This window comes from Anas acuta, chromosome W, assembly GCF_963932015.1.
Source record: "Anas acuta chromosome W, bAnaAcu1.1, whole genome shotgun sequence".
In the NCBI taxonomy this organism is placed as follows: domain Eukaryota; kingdom Metazoa; phylum Chordata; class Aves; order Anseriformes; family Anatidae; genus Anas; species Anas acuta.
Window position 1 is genome coordinate 5,787,382 of NC_089016.1, and position 22,779 is coordinate 5,810,160.

General features: G+C 43.4%; 1 pseudogene; it reads right to left on the minus strand.

Annotated features, from left to right (window-relative positions):
* Nucleotides 1-575: 575 nt before the first annotated feature.
* Nucleotides 576-22,167, minus strand: LOC137847546 (acid-sensing ion channel 2-like; annotated as a pseudogene).
* Between the last annotated feature and the right edge of the window lie 612 nt (nt 22,168-22,779).

A 22,779-nucleotide genomic window follows, 5' to 3' on the forward strand; every position in this document is an offset into this window, starting at 1 on the left:
TATAGGTTCATATTTTAGGTTAATACAGAAGTAAAATTCAAATAAGCCCATATCAGTATCTGAAACGTACTTTACAGTTGCTACCTTGATATTGCTCTGATTTTTGTTCTAATTTATTTTACTGCGGACCAGGAAGAGGCAGTTCCAGATTCCTCAGCAGGGATCTGTCTGTCCATCCTGAGCCATAGGGAGGTTTTGCCTGGCTCAGCCTCTTCCTGCTTTTTGGTGAGGTGGAGTAAGACCTCAGACCCATGGGAGATGCAGGAAGGAGTGAAGCAGGTACCAAAGTTGGCTATAGGCCTCATGTTGTACCTTGTACAAGAAGCTGGTTTGCATCAAGGAGCAAAAACCCATGAGTTGGGCTTGGCATACTTCAACAAGCAGGTCTTACTGGGCTGTACTCCAGCAGGACAAGAACCCATCACAGACCAGCCTCATTTCCAAGGGAAACCCTCAGGCAAGCCTGTGCAATCAACGTCCCCCAGCTGGAAGATCTCAACTCAGAAGCACCATTTTCAAGGCCCGTCTAGACAGGAGAATGCAAAGCTAGCTCAGCATTGATCTGCTGGCTTTGATAGAGCCGACGAAGGTGCCATGTGCTCTGTAGGCTTGAGTTCGCATCCTGCAGACAGGTGGTCTGACAAATCCTTTTGGCTGCTCTTACCTGGGGAGATGAAGTGAACACAGTGACGCCTCCATGTTCTACAGTCCCAGCTGAGTAGAGACAAGAGGGATTTGGGTTTAAACAGAATTGTCTGTTAAAAGCATCTCTCTGAACAAGAGAACTTGCTCATCCAGTGAGGGATAGTGAACAACACTGAGAGACATAAATAATGCATAGATTCCTCACATGGAGTTTGGCTCTGACGTGCATTCCTCTGAGAGTCAGTAAATGTTATTTTTCTATTCTCTTTTGTGTTTCTGTTGAATGGTAGGAGGCTCTGGGAGAAGAAAAAGTTGCTCAGAAGTGCTCTGCTGATCTGCTCCTCCTCCTCTCCACTCCACTGCCTTCCCAAAAAATCTGTGTGCTCAAGCAGTGCCCATGAGTGGTATTGGCTCAGCAGTGCTGCCAAGAACCCCTGGAGGGTTATAGTTGCAGCTAGGTTTAGGAAATGGATTGACTTAATGTGTTAAACTAAATGATTTCAGAGTGTATTGTGAACAGGGCAAACTGCAGCTCAGCAGCTGCAGTGCCTGGGACTGCCACCTCCCATGAAAATGAAGCAGAAACATTCAACTGCTGTGGAATGACAGGATACAAAATGTGAATTTCTCTCCAGGCCAATGGAAACACTTCCCTGGAAGCAAGTTTAAACTCCCTGGAAATGCTAACAGGATACAAAACTCACAGGTGCTGAGCAAGCGCCTGAAATCCTGATTCATTGGTGTGGCCTTCCTGAGTCCCAAAATGCTAATGAGCAGGTCAAAATGCTAAACTGTGAAGACGTGTGAGACCTAAAAGGAGTGTCCATGATGCCCTCATGCTATTAAAATAGTTCAGACTGAATTGCTAACAGAGTATCCCCAAAAACCTGGGATTACGTTATGAAACACTTGAATCTGAGTGGATACATCAGTTTTTGAGAGATCCCAAATCCACTTAAAAGGTGCTTGGGATGCTAGTATTTCTCCACATTTTTTTTTGTTGTTTGTTTTTGTTGAAAGCACCTTGAAATATTGGACTCTGCTCCCATATTTCTCTTGTGTTGTCTTCATCTCTGTTCTAGTCCTTCCCTTCTTCTGGGATTTGTGACCCATGTGTTGTGCTATCTGGATGCAGCATTTCTTCTGTGTTACAGCCACTGTCTGAATCATGTGGATCAGCAAATGGAGAGCAACTCTGTTAAATGCCGTTGTACAGAGTGGTGTCACACTGACATGCATTTCTTCCTCTGTGAAGCATCCTTAGATGACTTCAATTCTAGAGAGTCTGACCTACTTTAAATCCAAGTTGGATTTAATGTCCAAGCAGGGCATTTGAGGGCAATGAGATGGAAGTAAAAGATTTTTGCCACCTGAGCCCAGTTTCCTGGTCTCAGGCTCATGTCCCCAACAGGATTCAGAGCCACCTGATGCTGGTGTCCACTCTTCTGTCTACTCCTTGGCATTCCTGACACATCCTCCCCAAGCTGCAGCCTTGGCTTTCACAGCAAAGAAAGGAAAGCAGTCTCTGTTAGTCATTGTATCATTTGCAAAGACATCAAATGGTAGAAGTAATTAACTTCAACATGTTTATTGACAGTAATTATGAATTTGCCTTGCTCTGCATCAATGAAGTGGATTGGGCTCCCACTACTCACTGAAGAATTCACATAGCCTATGAGTTCGCTTTTGCCACAAATCCTGGATCTTTAGAAGTATCACAGTCAGTCTTGGCTCTGTCTTTCTGTCTTGGCTTTGTCCTTTCTGTCTCACAATACTTCCCAAAGATCTGGGGCTCCTGGGAATATTTTTGTGATGCCAAACACTTCTGAATTAGGTAGTGAGGCCTCACAGGGCATCAAGAGTAGCCTTTGAATTGGTACTTTACTTGTGTGTGGTGGTGCTTTGACACCATGTGGAGCAAGCATGGTGGGGCCACCTTTCTGAGCTTGCTGTGTGGGCAGACAAGAAATCTTTTCTCAAGGGCCACTCATCACCATGCAATCAATAGACATTGGTTTGCTTCCATTCTCCATCTCACTGATGGGAATAGCATCCCAGATAATGTCCTTGTGGTAGGAACAGAAGATGGTGAGATGATTCAGTGCAGTGGTGTCTGAGATTGTATTTGGATTTTAAAGCTGTCTCAGCTGGCCATGATTCTCCCTGGGAGTTTCCACTGCATTGGCAATAATTATTCAATCCACATGGTTGTTAGGACTTTCTTGCAAGGCTTCCATTCACAGAGTCTCTTTCTGTCTGACACCACAGGAGGCAGATGCCACATAATATATTCTTGAGTTGTTTCTGAGCTTGTTTCTTCACCTTAAATTGTGTTGGAGGCTGATGGGATGTGGGTTGGCTCTCTGCACCATGCAAACTCCCTGGAAAATGCTCCAGTGAACAAACATTCATTAAAAAGCAACAAATGTGAATTGTAACTGACTGTGTAGAGGTGCTGGTGAATTGACAGCATATGCACACAGTCAAAACAAACGCTCTGGAACAGGGCAGAGAGAGATGGAAAGCTCTCACATCCCAGTCTGACACACATCTCACAGGTGATGCTGGGGTAGATCCCTCATACTTCCCTCCTGCTGCATTTTCAGCTGCATAAGCCTTTTCCTGCTAACCAGGAGAGATGCTTTCAGCATCCCAGTGAGCTCTAGCAAAGTCTCCCCACCTATATGAATAGCTTTATTGGACTATGTACTGAGCAACCAGTAGGGATTTACTTTTTAGTCTCTCTCCTAAGTGGCTTCATTGGTTAAGCAGAGCATCCCTCCATTTGCAGCAGTATCAGCCTAGATCTCATTGGCCTGATCCTTAACACCTCCTTTACATCGAGCAAAGCATCAAAGGCTTTCAGTTGTACTAGGTCTGACTGCAGCACCAAGTGGTATTAGCAGGGTCATTGCCATCCTTTTTTTTTTTTAAGTGGAGCTTTTGAGCACAACATCTAGAATTTAAATGGGAACAAAATAGACTCAGTGCAAAATTTCAGTGTGGGCACTAAAATCAAGAAGAAAGGAGGTTGAACTGCACATTCAGCAGTCCTGGAGTTTTTAGATAATATCCCCCAAGTCAACTGAAAGTGAGTCTTAATTAGTCCACATCTGGGACTTGGTTTGCCCTAAATATATTCCCACAGCATTTGATGCCAGAGCTCTAGCTCACTCACCAGCTCCCTTCAGGCATCTCAGTGCTTTTTTCACCAGTGTTGATTTGCAATTTAAGCTTGTAACACAACCCTGAGAGGCATGTTTGACGTGGCTTGAGGTTTGCCTGTGAATGTTTCCATACAGCTCTAATTAATAGTAACAACAATCACATTTTTAGCTGTGGAAGGGAACCCCGGTGGGCAGAGCAAGAATTTCTCTAACTGCTACTACAGCCCTGTCTCTCCAGGAAACCTTAGGGCAAATTTCCAACTTTCATTCCTGTATTGCAGCATATTCCAATACACACAGCAGCCCTGCAGGGAAGCCGTGCTTTGTAATGAAAACACAGTGCATTTGCTCTCACTTATTTATGGGATAATAGACCAGGTGCTCTGCTTCACAAGACAATAATCAGAGTTCCCAGGTGGAAAAATCAAGATCAACTAACTAATTTCTATGGCTGGGCTGCATTATTGTCTTATCAGATAAAGACAACTCTATTATATTATGAATGGTAGAAAGCTATATGGGTCAGAATCAGTCTACCAATGTTTTCCCCCTATTTTTTTCCCCTTGCTACTCAGATTCCCCTTAAATCAGAGAGAATATTATCTTATCTTTAAGCAACAGAGAGCAGAGACCATCATTCCAACAATTTTTATACCAACTCTAACACAACAGCATTCCAGGGGCTCACAGACAAACTATCAATACAGCTGATAAACAAAAATTCTACATCTGCTGCCCTGATCTGAGCTAGATTGTACACAGGCAAAGCTCCCAGGAAGTTCTTGCCACCCTTTGAAGGTGAAAACACTGGCAAATATTTAGGGATATCCTTAGCATGGCATTAGCACATAAGTAAGCAACACTCACAAAAGATGGTCTGTGGTTCAGGTTTCTCACACTCATACTTTAGGTAGATGCAACATGGACACCGTCATCTACAGAAGCTGCTTCAGCCTCCACATGGGAGCCTCATGGACAAAAAGAGTGGACTTGCACTCCGGTGGACTAAATAATAATGTCTCCATTCAGACGCAGGTGGGGAGTGAGTAAATCAAATTTCCCAATCTGACAAGCTGTGTATTAAAATCTTCCTATGGTCAAGAAGCATAGGATTCACACTATGTGCCTCCCAGAGCTGAGGTGAAAGATCCTGTCCAGGAGGTGACCACAGATACCTGGGTTTCACAGGCATCCTCCCACCTCTCTGAACCCACATCAGATATGCCTAACAACCCATGATCCAGGTGTACAACCAATCCTTTCCTTCAGTAAAGGAAAATTTTGCAGCGCATTGAACTGGTACTTGAGCTCAACTTCCTGTTACCAGCATCTTCATCATATAATCACATCCACAAGTGATGATACTGTTTTAAAACTTGCCAGTTTCTCCCCTTTCCCCCTCTTCTTCCCTCCTTCCCTGCCCCCTCCCCCCCTCCCCCCCCCCCCCATTGATTCTATGGAGCAGTTACTTCAAGATTTCATTCCTTCAAGCATTAAAAAATCAAGAACCTCTAACTTCCAGCATGACCAATAGATATCATTTGCTCCAAAGCCAGCATCACCATTTAGCTGAAATGGCTCCATTTCCCTCTCAGTGCTTATCCCCTTGACATATTTTCTACAAAGTAATTGCATATCTTCACACAGCCTTTGCCTTGCTAGCTTAAACAATCTAAATTCTCATAATCTTCCATTCTAGAACAGGTGCTTTTCTTTAATCCTCCCAGTATTCTTTTTCTATTCCTGATCCAGTCAGTTCAGATGCATTTGAATGCCTGTTACTGTTCACCCTGCAGTAGCATTTGCTACTGCTTTCTCCAATAGACAGTAACAAATCCTGATGGCTATAAGAAACAAATTTGTAAAGATTCTTGTCAACACACACAAAGTTAAAACAGCCACATAACATAAAAAATAGTTAGGGCTTCAGCATTATGAATCTGGTGGTTATTTGTTCAAAAATTATCAGGTATGGACTACTCTGAGCCACTGCCTGGAGTCAATGGGAGCAAGACAAATAGGTAAGAATGAAGCAGCAAGGAGGTCTTTGCTCCATAAAGTTTGAGATCTATTATACTTCAGAAGCTTTTTATTTTAATACTCCATGATGGTGTGATCTCTCCCCACACTGCAGAGTGCCATGCCCCTGCTGAAGATTTACTCAACCCTCCTCTTGAGTTACTTTGCTGCCTGGAAGCCTAATGCTGCTAGAGGATGCCACGTGAATGTCTCAGTTTGGTATATTTTCACTGCCACCTTACACAGGTGCAAATGGATTGAGATGGTGTGAAAATTGGTGGGGGAGCAAGGAATGAGCAAGGAATTGATATTTGTATGTGGTATGGAAATTGGGACTGTGATCCTAGTGGGAAGAAGGCTGGAGGAATGACAGGTAGGATCAATAATAGAAAAGTGTAGCTGACTAAATGTAGCTGACTGGTTGCCTTAGAAGCAGGTGATAGTTCTCTGAAGGTAGGTCTGACCTTCTCAAAACTAGCTCCTCACAATCAGCTCCAAAATGCTGCACACCAGAGACAACAAAAACCTCAATGGAGCTGAGTCTGAGCCACTCCACATAGCTCATGCAGGGGTGTTTGGTTACTGAAGAGGAAGCTGTTTTGCATTGCTCTCTGAGGTCTTAAATATTATTTCCCACTGAATGTGGGTTAAGGGAGGAAAACTGTGGTACTCCTCTCTTTGACTATTACAGCTCTCACGAAGTTATATAAAAACAATAATGAGCCACTCCAGCACCTTAAGTAGTCAGGTAATGATGAATGAGACCCAGTAACACTTCTGTCTTTGCCAAGGGCACTCTGAATTATGCTTGAACCTTAGCACTTAACCTCCTTTTCACAAATTTGACATTGCATGGTAACAGTTGTAACAAAGCTCAAAATAACTAGGCAAAGGAATGGTTCCCTGCCAGGAAAGGAGTATTTGCTTTATAGCTGGGGCTGGATTTTAAGAAGTATAAATTATCTACCTGCTAAACCCCAGAATTTCAAAGAAACAGGGAGATAATTCTAATTTCTGAATAAGGGAGGGAGGAAATTTAGTATGGAAATGTATTGTTATGATAGTTTGGCACAAAAATTATGGGCAAAGAGTATTGCTAAGCAGTATTTCAAGCAACTGGAGGTTCAGACCTTCAAGGTGTGAAGTGTCCCTAACTCCCTTGAAGTCAAATCTTTTCTGGGAGTTAAGATCACACAAGTAGGACAGAAGGCAGCTGATCTCAGAGTTGGTAGAATAATGCTATCAGCTGTAACTATTAGATATGTTTCTCTTCTTGTTTTTACATAAAATGCAATGCAATGCACAATGCAATGCAGTTTGTGGATACCCCAGAATGAACTGCTATGGAAGGAGATGAGCCTGCATTCCCAAAGCTATCTAGGTACATTTATGTGATGCTGCATTTGGTAACATTCCTGCATCCTGGGAAAGTGTGGCAATTCAAGAAAATGCTTGATATGGTGCTCCTACACCATGATTTGTTTTTACTGAGTGGAGCAGAGGAACACCCATGTTCTTTTCATCGTTGGAGTCAGCCCAAGACCTGCACATCATTGCCACCAGAAGATCCCCCCACGTCACAGCCACCAGCACGTACTTCATATCTAGAGCAAATTGGTCCAGTTGCAAGTGGGACCATGAAATACTGCAGTAAGATGGGGCTGTTTGGGCATACAGCTTTGGGTTGGGGTGGGGGACAGACTGAAGTTTTTCTTAGCAAAGAAGCTGTATTCCACTTTCTGGTTTTATTGTTTAGTGAAACTGGTGTGTATGAATCTTTTTGAAAGACGTGTATTTACAAGAACATACCTGACTCATACATTTATTTCTCCTCTTATTGCAGAAAAGCATGGAAGACCAGACTACACACATTAAAAGGACTAACAATAACAGTGTCAACAATTCGTTGACACCTCTTTCCCAGCTTCCTGGATTACATTGCAAATGTGTATATACCTATCTGATTTGCAACAAAATAAATGCACAATGCATTTCCCTATCCCTGGTAACTAAATTGTCCTTGCTTGATCTCTAGAAATAGTTCACGAAAATTTACCTGTAGTAGCTGTGCTGTACTTTAACCCCCTGCAAGGGGTACTATTATAGATTGTTTTGAAACATGGGAGGAAAATATGCTGCAATTAATTGTACCAATAAACAGCCAATGGCACACAAAATGGGCAAGTAATTTTAGGCTTAGAAACACCCTTCACATTTAACAGTGTTCCAAAGTGGACGGGAGGCAGGAGCTTTGTTTAGGGATGCTGTTTAGACTGTAGGCACTTGCAGAAGTTATCTGGGGTATGCAAAGCTGGGAATAGCTGTGGATGCTCAGGTACACTGCATACATGAATTGCAAATATAGGAAGGAAGGCCATAAAAATGGTTTCTGAGCAAAAACTTTTGCAGAAAAATGCATGGTTTTAATTCCTTCCAAAGAAGAACATTAGATATTCTTCTGTTTCTGCACAAAATCACAACCTGTGTCATTCTCCAAGGCAAGCTAAAACAAATTCCCTCCCTTATTTAAATTTTAATCAATTTTAGAAATAAATGTTTAATAATAAACGTAAGCCAGGAAGACAGTCCTTGCCCCAGGGAGCTGATAAACATTATCATCAATCCAAACAGAGGTGTGTGAATTCTGTGTTATGGAAGTACAGAGCTAGGCTGTTCTTATACATCCTACCTGTGGTGACATTCTTATCCCTGGGATAAGCTGTGCAAGGCAGCTCCCATCCATCCCATCTGTCCTGAGTTTTCCATTGGGAAACTCATCAATGCCCCTGTTTCATATCCTTTGTTGCTGGCTCACTTCAGGTTGGAGCCCAAGAGCAAACCATCATGGATGCAATGGGAGCAAATGGGTAACCAGGGTTTTGAAGAGAAATGGCAATATTTCTGCTCACAGCCTTCTGTGCATGGGGTGGAGCAGAAGGCATAGCAGAGGGCATAGCAGGAACAAGGCTGGAGAGCTCCATGCAGCAACTCCTTGCCTTTTCCCACCTGTTTTGGAGAACCATGGGACACAGAGTGCAAAAGAAGTCACACTAGGATGGTCAAGAACAAATCAAAATTGCAGAGCCCTGCAAGAAGGGGTATTAAAATGGTTTAAACTCAATCTTTTCATGCGCTTTTCCAAGCTCAGAGGGGAGGAATCAGATTCATGCCTTTTATTTTGGGCTTTAGCTTAAAAATAAAATAATGTTTCTGCTCTCCCAGTCCTTCTTCAACATTCTCACCTTCTTTCTGAGAAATGGGGTGTGGCTAATAAATAATAAATTATGTTTATTGCATAAAGCAGTCTACACCATGAGGCTCTGGTCTCCCCCAAGTCTTCTCTCTCTCAATAGCTCATGTCGTATATATAGCACTATAAACCTTACAAAGAGATGCTACAATATTAAACCAAAACAGGCTCCTCTCACTGTCTGGACAGCATAGTGGTTAAAAAATCAGCATGCAGGACCTGTGCTCCCAGCAGGAAGAGCGGCAGCCCAGCAGGTCAATACACATGTATATAGGTTGCTTGCGTGCATGTTCAGTTACTCACATAGCAGAAGAGAGACTCTTTGGCAAGCAAGCAGCTGCTGGTCTTTTCTGCCTTTGTAACACACACAGGACTTCATGCAAAGGCAGATTCTGAACCCACTAAATCTCATCCATGTGGTGCTGGGATGAGCAGCTGGGATGGATGTTCAGAAGATGCTGGACTTTATGATTTTTTTCTGTGATTCTTTTTGTAAGTGAAAAAAAAAAAAGTTGCTCTTGAAACAGAAGAATTAATGAAGCTTGCTCTCCAAAGGCTGCTGATATTTCATCTTCTAACCTCTCCTTGCTCTGCCTGAAGTCCCTGAGGATTCCCACCAAAAATCAAACAAACAAACAACAACAAAGTAATCCAGGAGCAGCTATCACCCACATCCATGTACCTATCTGCATGTGCACATGTCTGTCTACCTCTGGGTTGTTTCTTCATGTCCCATGGGTAGCACAGCCCTATGCATACTAATTTTTCAGTTTGTTATACTGTCCATGCTGTCAGAAGAGTGTAAGCTGTCTTGCCATCGCCAGGCTGATTTTGGAGAAAGTGGGGCACATACGTTTGTTGGACAGCTGTTTGCTGTCAGACAAAATACATAATGTCATTGTCCCTGCTTTTCCTTGGTGGACATGAGTTTGGGTATCTCTCAGCTGCCAGTTTTCATGATACTTTTAGAAACCTAATATCTTTGAGACTTCTCCTGGTCATTCAAACTGAGGCAAAATTATCCAATTTTTAAATTTCTGAAACCTTGTATTATCAGGAAAAAAGGCTAAAGATTAACAATCTCCAGAAAGCTCAGAGGATAGTCTGTCAGAAGGCATCTTGTCCCGTCAAAGAGGAGGTGAAGGGGGGAGCTAATTTGAAAGCAGTATATGAAATCCCCTTCTTCAGGGAATAGAAAATAGGAGCATATAACTCAAGGACTCACCTTTGATAATACATAATACCAGGTAATACCAGGTTTTGCCCTAAATTATTTAAAATAGACTCAGGTGTGCACATGGTCTACAAGTGTAAGATGTAGAGACTCCAAGTGGTGGCAAATCCCCCAGCTCTGGGTGACTTTTTCCATTATTTAATCAGAACTAGCTGAAAATCAAAATATCCATTTAACAAAACATCCCAGCCTTCCAAGATTTGGTTTTGCTCTAAGATTTTTTTTTTTTAATTTAAAATAATTTAATGGAAAAAATAAATGCTTTAAGATAAAAAGCCTCCATTTTTCTTATGGGAAATCTCATCTCAGTCAGTGTAACTTTAGGAAAGAAGTTTTGTTTCTTTTTCATTCAGAATGCATTTCTAGAGAGAAGTTTTCAATAGAAATATACAAACCAATTCCAGGCTCATCAACCCATGTTTCAAAAACCTGTGCTGGCTTCTAAAATTGAATTCTAAAATGAATTTGTTTTTCTTTGAGCCAACCTCAGGGTTTTTTCCTTTATGACATAAGCAGTCTTCACCTATTTCTGTCATACCTTCTCTTCTCTCTTCCTTTCTTTTCCCCCTTCCTCTTTTTTTCCCCTCATTTAACCTGCAGACTGTGAAGAGCACCTCAAGATATGCAACACAAATGGTGAGCAAGGAACGCGCAGCCACAGCTCAACCTGACACAACACACGGAAGCAGATATGTAACACAAGTTTCTGAACACTAACACAACCCACAGAAAAATGATTTGTAGAGTTCTATATGCACCAATACCAAGAGTATTGTGTATTTTTCTAGTATTGTGCATGAACACCACCAAAAAACCTTTCCCTCCTTGCCCCAGTTTCCCTTGGAGTGATGCTCACACACAGAGATGTCATCATAGTCCTAACCTCCTCTAAGGGTCTTTTGTTCTACTAAGTGAGAGAATGATTTTTCCAGGGATAGATGCAATTGTGGGGGCTAACAGCCTGATTTCACTCTCACTAATGTCTTTAAGAAGCAAACTCCACTGAAGTTCAATAGGAATAGGACTGGTTTGTCAGCCTGGGACTTGCTTTCTTCCACAGCTTATGTTTAATGGCTGTCTATAGTGCTACATCTTCACACTGATGGCATCCCTCTGCTGTCATGTTGTTTATGTTCCTTAATTACATGCACCCCACAAGGAACTTGTTGCAGTTGGTGTAGAGCAGTAAATGACACTTGTGTTAATTCAACTGCAATCCATTGTCATTGTCTTGACAGGAATGGATTCATTTATTATGCACGTGGATGTCACGTGTATTCCAGGAGACGTTCCATCATAATTTAACATTAGTTAATGGCCACTTACAGTGTTCCTGGAGCATCTGTAGAAGGGATGGTAGCTGTGGGATTCATTACCAGGGTGGAGTACAAAAAAAATGCTGTTCAATCAACAAGTATGAGGGTTAACATCTGGCAAAACAACTCCTTCTAATGAGGACATGATATCAACATCTCTGTCTGGCCATGCCACTGACTTAAATTTTTATGTAAAATTTGGTTTAGATGGGAGCAATGTTTAAGAAGCAATCACAGTGGCAGTTTTCACAAAAGCTTTTGGGGGAAGATTCTGTGTCCTTTAACTGTAAAAAGGAAAAATCCCCAAATATGAGGTGCTTCAAAGAAAAAAAATGTATATAACAGGACCGTGCAACTGCTGTAACCAGCCATCACCTCTGTAGCAAAAGAGAACACTGTGTTATATTCTGAGAGATAAAATCCAACCAGTGTGTTCAACAAGCCTAAGGAAAATAGGAATACAATGAAAAAAAAAAAAATAAAAAAAAGCAAGCTCTCCCAAAACATAATGTTATCAAACATTTGAGGTTGATCTGAAGCCTGATATTCTTGTTCAGCTGTCTCCATCACTGGAAAATTGCTGATGAGTTAACAGTGCTGCTAACACTGCTGTTTCATGCATAGTAGGCAAAGATGGAACCATCACACATGCTTCTTTTCCAAAGCATAGCAAGTGGCAGTAGAAGAAATACAGAGGCTCTAAAGTACTGCTCTATATATCACATTCATTTTTGTACCAGGGAGCAGTAGAGTGTGATCTTGAAAAATTAGTGACTCAAGGGTTAAGCTTACATTAATTCTTCTCACTGATTGTTTACTCTCCTCTGCAATCAGTTCAGTGGATTTACCCCTTACTGTCCAGCTGATTACATACTGTGAAGATATTTTCTTGCCTGATATTGAGTGATCCCACATGACAATTATGCACTCCTCTGCTGTACCAGGGCTTCAGCTCATCATTTTCTACTTTAGCTGGGGGACGTATGTCACCCTGCATTGTGGCAGAGATTTGAGCCCTTAAAATATGTTGCTCACAGTACATGCAGTTAAATCACCAGAGAACATTTGCTTGGATTTATTTATTCTCATCTCCTGGCCTAAGATTAATTTCTCTTAAACGTTCAGGTGAACAGTTTGAATCACTGCCATGGGATTCAGCTGTCTTGTGAAGTCCTTGCATGACTGTCCTCCACCATGGGAGCATGGGATTTCAGAAGGCTTGGAAACATGAAAAAAAAAGAAAATGTTTAAATGAATTGTTTTGATTTTCTTCCCCTAATAATCTAAAAAGCTTTGAAAAGGCAAACATTTTAAATTCATTTAATTTCATGCCTATCTTTATATTGCTTTCATTTATATTGACAAGCGTTTAATATATTTGAAAAAAACACCATGAAAATTCAGATTTTTAAAACTGACTAAAACTTCATCTCAATAAAACTTTTGGCCTTTAACCTAGTTTGTTTTCTTGTTGTTGGTTTGGTTGTTTTTTTGCCTGTTTTCCAGATACGCAATAAAGACAGACTCTGAGCTGCCAGTTTCCCTCAGGACAAACTCCATTTTCTAAAAAACCCATGCTGGAAGTGAGATCTGAGCAACTTTCTGGCTAAGAGGAAATTGCACAGGCTTGGCATGAAGCTCACCCTGCTTGGGCAGAACCTGGAATCACCTTCTCATGTGCAGGTCAAGCTGATCTGAAGAAACACCTGGTGAGTCAATTGAATTTGGCTCAGTCTTTTTTATTTCCGATTTTCTTCTCAAATTCCAGCCCCTAAGGAGCCAGTACAGTGGAAAACGAAGGAAATCTCCATGAAGAACTGTCTCATCCACAGGAGTCATCAATGAAGCAACTTCTGTTCTACATGAAAATACCTGGATGGGCCAAGTCCCTTTCAGGTTGTGTTCATCCCACAATAAAGAGAATATCCCTCAATAAAGAGAATACATTTAAAACTTTTTAAATAATAATTAAAATAAACCTCTCAGCAGATGCAGGTGGCAAAATAGCCGACAATTTTTGCAACCTGTAAATATAGCCACTGTTCATGTTTTAATCCTTCTGAATCTATGGGAGGACCTTCATTCCCTCATTCTCACCACTACACAGCTCTCATAGCTCTGTTTGTCTTTCAGGCAAGGAGTTCTCATGGATGTGGTTTTCCAAAGAGCTCTTGCTATGGAAATCCACACAAAATGTCACAGCAATCTTAAAAGAACAATCAATGAAACTAGGCAAAATACTTGCTATCTCTTTTGAAAACTATATACAATTGGTAGAGCTGTGACATCCACCTGACAACCTGCTTGGTCCCACCTTATCACAGCAGCTGAGCATTTTATTGCCTACACACTGACTGTGTGTCCCCATTACAGCCAATTCATGCATAATGCTGCTGTGAGAACCAAGCCTGGTCTGGCTTGCACTCCAGATATAAATTCCTTTAAATAATGTTTTTGCAAAGGCACAGGACGGACTAGCCATGCAGAGCTTCTGGACACCAGGTTCTGCCAGAGGAGATGGAGATACCTCTGTGCCCTCTGTCCCTGCTGTCCTGCAACTGGCTGCACTCCTGGAGAGCTGTCAGGCATGCTTTTTCTGCAAAGAGGAGCTGAACAATGCACTTGAGGTATTTTTTTCAGGGTATCTCTGCTGTCTCCTTTCAAACTGCATGGTAATGGTTCCAGAAGATGGAGAAGGACAGACACCCACCCAGAGAGACTGTGAGGGGTTTATTATGGTATCAGAGTTGTGAATGCCTCAGATGCTCAATGCAGAGAGTCATCAACAACTGTGCATTTAATGCCATATTTTTTTCCTCAGGTCAGTAACATAAACTCAAACTTATATGCAAGGCTCACAACAGGGAGGGTAACTGCCTCTCAAAATTATTTTTCATGCTCACAGTAAAGATTGAGTGAATTAAGCATGACAAATAGCAACATGGGACAAAACCCAGTAGGTATGTACCCACTTTTTATTATGGAAATATATGATATACTTTATAATGTATATAGATATATGTATACATTAAATAATTCAGTTTGGAAGGGACCTCGAGAAGCCACTCAGGCCAATACTGAAGTCAGACCTGCTTTCTCTTTTATTAAGAACTTCTCCTGCCTTTGTTTACAATCACCAGTTTTATTTGTGCCCATTGCCTTCCATTGGGATCACAGACACTGACCTGTAATGGCCAGTGCTTTGCTAGGAGCACTTAGAGTAAATATACAACATGGTTTCACAGCAGTCACATCATGGTTTTTAGCATGCACTTGGTCAAATAAGCACAAAATTCCACAAAAGTGAATATCTGGGAGGTTATATATTATTTCTCAAGAAGTCTCAATGGAGAACTTGCATGAGGTATATGGAGGAAGGTCAGGACAAGTTATGTTGCTCCAGTTTCTCTCTCCAGATAGAAACCATGTTGTTGTTTTTTTAATATGTCCCTGTTTTTTCCTAGTCTTCACTTACAGTTTTAGGCATGACTAGATTTAAATGTGGTTCATGTAGAAAGAGCACAGGTACATTTGACTGCTTCAGGTCATTTAACACTTTGTCCACTGCAGACAGCAAGGAAACAATAGAACACTGTGGCTTAAAGACACAACCTTGAGCTCTGAGTTTTACTTCCTTGCCTCTTCACAGCTTTCCAGCATCTTACTTGTCAGTGTCTCTCCATGGATAAAAGTAATTTCCTCCCATTTTTTAGATAGGAGAGCTGATGTGCAGAATGTCCTACTCAGAGATATTTCCAATGCATGGGAAAACCTCATGCAATTTCCATTAAAAAAAAAAAACAAACAGGTGAAGCTCTGCAGCCCTCAAATGTCTCCATCCTTGCAACTCTGATGAAATCATTCTTGTTGAGTATTTCCTCCTCATCTGACAGCATTATTCTCTGCTCACAGCAGTGTTTTCATTTTGCTTCAGCTCCAGATGCCATCTTATGTGCAAAGCCCTTAGCAGGTGTGTTGTGGATGGGGGACAGAGGAATCCACACTCACTTGGCCTCCTGACAAATAATTGTGATGAATAGACATCACTTAACAGACGAGAGTGGCTCTTCCTCTTCATCAAATGAAGTGGATGGGTGCATCATATAAACCAAGGCCATAGGCAAGGGAATGCTGAGCTCACATCTGGCTCTTAGGCACAGAAGTGCTTTGTCCTTCTTGCTCTGGTGTCTTGTCTCCCTTTGCACTCACAGCCCACTGATCTGCAGATGTTTTTGATACTTCAGATGTGCTCTTTTCTGTGACATCAGATCTTTAGTTTTTGTTCCCAAAACTCCTAATGAGAAGAGGAGTGTGCCCAGTCAAGAAACAGCTTAAATCAGAACAAAACACAGACTTTTAAAAAGAAAATTAAGGAAGAGTTAATCACTGAGCTGAGCAGGTCTTGAGTCAAAGCAGTCTCTCAGACACAGATGACCCACATCTCAAGTAAATAACTTACACCTCTGATTTTTTGGTCTTACGTCAGTTGTTTCATCCAGTGTAAATGCTTTCTGTATTAAATGACTTATAATTTGCCACAAAAAGACCCCACTGAGAGGTTCCACAGGCTTATCTTCTTTATTTTTTAACCTCAATATCCATTCAAGTTACCCAGGAAACTTTTATATTTGTGAACAGATACTCATCACAACAGATATCCTCCCAAGAATCTTTCTGGTGAATTTCAAATCATTATCCCAATATTCTGTAATAAATTAAGGAAGTACAAAGCCCATCAGCTCCATGGACAAGACCTACCATAATCATTTTACAACTAGATGTCTGAGGGACAGAAAAATTTAGACAAGGCTAATGTTGGGTAGAATAAAGGTCTACATTTCTCAAGGATGAGGTTTGTACATAAGCCAGATATATGACCCAGATACAATCCATCTACTTTTAGACACCGAACTCAGGCACCTACAACAGGAACACAATAACCCTGCATTCCCTCCCGTGCCTAAGACCAGGCACCAATATTCAACAGCATGTGCAAACATAAGGTGTTTAAGCACAGACTCAGAAAGATGCAGAAATATTTGCTTTTCTAGTGCAAGAACCGTTTATTTGTGTAAAAGTTAGCAGAAAATGGCAGATCCCATTTTGGCATCTTTAACGGACTGAGGCAAACTTTGGAAAAAGTCATGATTTTCAGAAAAAATATTAAATATAAAGTGGTCATTGTTATAAATTGCCCCCTTAATTAATTTTCAGAGAGCATTGCATTAATAATAGAAAGGAATTTATTGAGTAAGCCAACAGCAAGCAAAACAGCGCTGGGCGGCCGGGGAGTCTTGGCTCCGCCAACGGCGCGCACCTCACGCCGCCAGGGTACCAACCAATCAAACAAACAAACATGGCTATACAGCAGCTGGGAGAGAGAGAGGAGTGAGAAACAATATTTTCTCCCTCTTTCTCTTTGAGGAGGGGGAGTGAGAGAGTGGCTGTGGTGGAGCTCAACTGCCCACCTGAGTAAAACCACCACACTTGCTCACATACCAAAATGCGCAGTCGCTGCTGTATCTTGAATCATTCAGGCAGGGCTTGGCTGCTGGGGCTAATTTTCTCAGCAAGTTGGGACTGAGATATCCTATTCCCCATGCTCCTCATATTCTAGATATCTGCAACCCCACCACGCCATCTGTCATTCTCCCCATGGGGTGAAACAGTTTTCATAGATTTTTCTCCCCTGTTACTCCATGTGTTTGCTGTGCCACCCATAGAAATTCTCCTGCAAGGTCCCCTTGCCACTGCTCAGTTCATCCCATATTGGATTGGCAAAGGACCACAAGCCATGACTGCAGACCCAGGAAGGAGGCTTTGGTCCAGCACACTCATAGAGATAACCAGAAAACCACAGCTGTGTGTCTAGGGCTGACGAGTCACAGCTTTATCACTCTCAGCAGCAGTAGGTTGGGAAGACTTTAATGTCATGTTGAGCAGCATGAGCACAGCTCCTCCAGAAAGATGCCGTCTGTGAGGTCATTTTCAATGGAGACCTCCTGGAAGGAGCAATACACAAAAAAAAAAGAAAAAAAAAGAAAAAAAAAAAAAAAAAGAGGGAATTTCCTCAGCTGCTGCTGTTGTTATCAGGTTTTCCTCCTCCAAATACAATAAAGGAATAGGTTTGCTGAAGCTCGTTCTGCCAATTTCTTGTTCTTTATTACCTTGCCTACAGCATTATCTTATCTGCTGCTCAGTACATTGCCATGCCAGTTCAGGAATCAGCACATGTTCTGCTAAGTTCTTGCTGTTCCCTTTGGATGTATCTCTGCAGAAAAGCTTAAAGGACTCATGCCTCTGAGCAGGCCATAATATGGGGACCTGTTTTCTGAAAAGCATTAGACATCATCTGGGGAGAAGGAACATTGAGTGCAAGGAGAGCACAGCTCAAATCCTGTTAAAAAATCTGCAACGGAGAATTGGAACACGGAAGTGGAGGAGGGAAAGTAAATTCACGTTTTCAGTGTGCCAGGGCACTGCCATGTTTTCATGGGCATCTGCTTTCCCATGCAGCATTGCATACAACACACATAGATATATACTCTAAGTGGGACAGGTGACCAGCTGGCACTACGGCACTAACTTCCTCAGGAGCATCTTATTGCAGAGTTTTCTGCTTTGATGCAGCTTCCTACTGCAAAACTCCTACTTCTTCTCCCAGGTGCATGAATTTGGGGAGTATGGAAAGAGAGAGCTGAAGTTCTTCATCAGGATGACGTATTACAAAACTGCTCTGGGATTTACACTCTCTGCTTCCTGAGAGGAAAGAAATCAGCCTTCAGTGATGATGCTTCCCTCTTTCCAACTGGCAATGCAGCAGAATGGATAAGTTGCCACACAGTCCGTACACTAAGTTGCAACAGGTTGTTGATGATTAAACACAAAATTCCTCCAGAACTGGAGGTTCTGATTCAGCACAGAGGCAGTTCAAAGACCTTAACACCATGCTCCCTCCAGTAAGATCTATTTAGCATTTAAGCAGGCTTTTTTTGCTGTCTTTTGTCTCTTAGAAGCACAGTCTAGAAGGAAAACAAGGCTGTTCAGTCCCTTTTGAGCACAGCTCCCTGGATTTCCCTAACCTAAGGGAGTGCCTCAAGTCAGTGAGACTGGAAAACCTAATTGTGCTTTCAGCATCTCCTTTAACATATTTCTCTGTGTTAGAAAGGTGTAGAAGACAATGTCTTCTGTATCATCTAGGAGTTGCTTTGCATAACGGACTAAAGTGTTTCACTTCCCTGTTTCTGAATCTCTGCAGTGCTTTAACAAGGACAAGAGCTGTCGGCCCATATGTTTCTAGCTGGCCCTAACCTGATTTAGGAGAACAGGGATTTATTTAGCAGCCAGGGAGAGTTTAACCTTTCTGGAAACTGCTGTGTACCCATGGAAATAAAAAACATTGTTTCAGAAGCAGCTACCTCAAAAACTAAGTGGCCATGGAGATTACAGTTCTTGTTTCCTATGGAAGCTAGCGAGAGCTCCTGTCTCATCTGAGAATGAGACCTACCACCCTACCTCTGATCAGATCTGCCCAAGAAGCAGAAGAAAAGGAGCAGTTTGCCTGTATATCCAGTCCAAAATGGGTATGGCATCAGGGTTATGCACAGGCAACAACTGAGACATCAGACAAAACATTCCTGCTCAGACATTGAAAGAGAGCACAGTCCAGGTAATGGCAGTGACTCTGGAGCATGAATCAGTTGGACTCGTTTGCTGGGGGATCCAAAAGCATCAGAGACACAAAATACTCTCTTCTCCTAAAAACAGACCAAAATCCTACTGGCAAACAGTACGAAACCTGTTACAGCCCCTGCCTATCTGCAGGACATGGAGCAGAAAAAACAGCATCACTCCCAGAGAAACAGTGGGCTGAGATCTGTTGGCATTGCTGACTCCAGGGTCACCAAGCCCCCAGCCAGGGCATGCCAGGGAGAATCAGTGAGAAGGAGCCAGCCAGATTGGTCTAAGAGCAAAGTACAACTTAGCCTCATCCCATGCCTCATGCCTGCAGCTCTGCTGAGGCAGGATTCAAGACACCAGTTTGGGGGGAGCAGCCCCTTCTGCAGCCCCTCTCTCAACCAGCAGTGCATGGGTGGGATCACCTCTTCCAAGCAACCTACTTTTTCTTCCTATTTCACGCTGACAATGCCTGCCAGCTGAGATGCCCATGCCAGCCTGCACTGCTTTCAGGGTGTCACCCAGAAGCCATAAGCTGAGCAGTGTCTGCTGCCTTCAGGATCCTCAGGCTACCCAGCACTCTCCACCTCCCTGCCAGCCTGAGAGCAGGCTGGCATAAGAGCAGAACCTGATTTCTTTTCTTCTTTATTTTATTTTTTTCCCTTTTTCTAAAACAACACCAAGAAGGGACCTGGTTGCTGGCCATACAGAATTTCACAGAATTTTCTAGGTTGGAAGAGACCTCCAAGATCATCGAGTCCAACCTCTGACCTAAAACTAACAGTCCCCACTAAACCATATCCCTAAGCTCTACATCTAAACGTCTTTTGAAGACTTCCAGGGATGGTGACTCCACCACCTCCCTGGGCAGCCCGTTCCAATGCCTCACAACCCTTTCAGTAAAGAAATTCTTCCTAACATCTAACCCAAAACTCCCCTGGCGTAACTTTAGCCCATTCCCCCTCGTCCTGTCACCAGGCACATGGGAGAACAGGCCAACCCCCACCTCGCTACAGCCTCCTTTAATGTACTTATACAGAGCAATAAGGTCACCCCTGAGCCTCCTCTTCTCTAGGCTGAACAAGCCCAGCTCCTTCAGCCGCTCCTCGTAGGACTTGCTCTCCAGGCCCCTCACCAGCTTCGTCGCCCTTCTTTGGACCCGCTCAAGCACCTCGATGTCCTTCTTGTAGCGAGGGGCCCAAAACTGAACACAGTACTCGAGGTGCGGCCTCACCAGAGCCGAGTACAGGGGGACGATCACCTCCCTAGCCCTGCTGGTCACAGTGTTTCTGATACAAGCCAGGATGCCGTTGGCCTTCTTGGCCACCTGAGCACACTGCTGGCTCATACTCAGCCGACTGTCCACCATCACTCCCAGGTCCTTCTCTGCCTGGCAGCTCTCCAACCATTCCTCTCCCAGCCTGTAGTTCTGCTTGGGGTTATTGCGCCCCAGGTGCAGGACCCGGCACTTGGCCTTATTGAACTTCATACAGTTGACCTCAGCCCACCGGTGCAGCCTATCCAGATCCTCCTGCAGAGCCTTCCTACCCTCGAGCAGATCGACACACGCACCTAGCTTGGTGTCATCTGCAAACTTACTGAGGGTGCACTCGATGCCGTCATCCAGATCATTGATGAAGATGTTAAAGAGGACCGGCCCCAGCACCGAGCCCTGGGGGACGCCACTAGTGACTGGCCTCCAACTGGACTTGGCTCCATTCACCACAACTCTGCAGCAAACTAGGATTTATGAGCCACAGCCACAATGAACAAGCAGAAAAATTCCCCTTCCAGTTAGATCAGAAGCCACAATTTCAGCAAGGGTACAAACACCCAAGGAAATACAGTTGGCTTATGGATGTTGCTCAGACCATCCTCAAATGCCTTCCAGTCTCTCTGGCCTCTTTCCAGCCCTCTCACTGACCATAGCAAGAGACCTCACAAGCCCCCTTAGTTGCTCAGCAGGACCCATCTGATGCCCCAGCTTGACACCAAGCACCCTGGGAGCTGTGTGTCTCCTGAAAGATGGATGGTGGACCTGCTGCAGATCCCTTGCTTGCCCCCACATCACCCCATGCCATGCCTGGAAGAAGAAAATGAAGGACTCCAGCAAATAAACTTCAACTCAACAGGATGCCTCATTCTCCTCTGCCATGCCAGAGCCTGACAGACACTATCTGCTCATTGCACCATGCTGACGCAGGTTGGTCAGTGACATCCTAGCTGTCCTGGTCCTGCACCAGCACCGTCCACACACCCAGAGTAGAGAAAAGCAGAACATCTGCTCATACTCACAGTTTTGAAGTCCTCATGGTTGCACTCTCGGCCTTTGAATTTGCAGTACAGCATCATATCCTTCAGATCATGGCCAACCCGTGCCAGGAACTCCTGCATGTTGAAAACTTTTGGTTTATACTGCTTAAAGTTGGCCTTTTCTTGAAGGATGGCCAAGATGGCCGGGTCAGCCAGGTGAGGGTTGGGGATCTGCAGGTTTACATCGAGCAGGGCCAGAAGCTCTCCAGCATGGTACAGGTCATTGGTGGTGAGCCGGGAAAAGCGAAACTCATTGAGGTTACAGATGGTGACAGCAGGGAAGACCAGGCTGTTAGTCATTACCTCGTCCACTTTGGTCACATGCTGGTAGGAGAAGTAGAAAGCCACTTGATCTGAGCTCTCAACCAGGAGGAGCCCCAGTGAGCCCACAAAGGCCAAGGTCCAGAGCAGGTGTCTGATGGTCACTGGCCCGTAGACAAAGACATGACGGATCCCATGGAGCGTGGAGGTGTTGGCAAAAATCTGGATACTGGAAGGCTACATGTTCCCCATGCTGCCCTCACTGGTGCTGTCCTTCAGATCCATGCAGAGTAGCTAGCGAAATCCTGGCACTGCTTTTTGGGTCAGTCTGTAGCTGGAACTGGGACCCGTATCTCTCCCCTCCCCTCTGGAAAGTAATCAAACCCTATTAGGGGAGAGAGAGATGAGATGAGTCTCAGTGTCCACATCTTGGTAGGACCAGGGCTGCTGTTCCAAGCAGCACCTGTGGACCCTGAGCTCAGGATTTGGAAGACAGTCAGACAGCAGCATCCAGTTTTTTTTTTTTTTTTCTTGCCTCTGGAAGGCAGTTATGATGGATGCATTCAGGAAGCTGCTCCTAGATATGGGTTCAGATGGTAGGTTTGGAGGAACAGCGATGCTGGGTGGGGGGCAAATTGGGAAAATTTTCCTACATAAGAGATACTGCAAAATCCTGCAACAATGCCTCCAGCCATGAAAGCAGCTTTACTGCACACTGTAAGAGATAGGAATGAGCAGGGTTCAGCCCTGCGGCTGAGCAGGGTCTGGGGTAGTTCCATTCCACATTTGCTCTGTGCACAGCTGAATTTTTGCCTGTTTTTTTTTTCAGAGATCCAGAAGAGAAAAACTCTTTGTCTCTCCATACAGCATCCAGCAGTATGGCAGGTGAGCATCTCG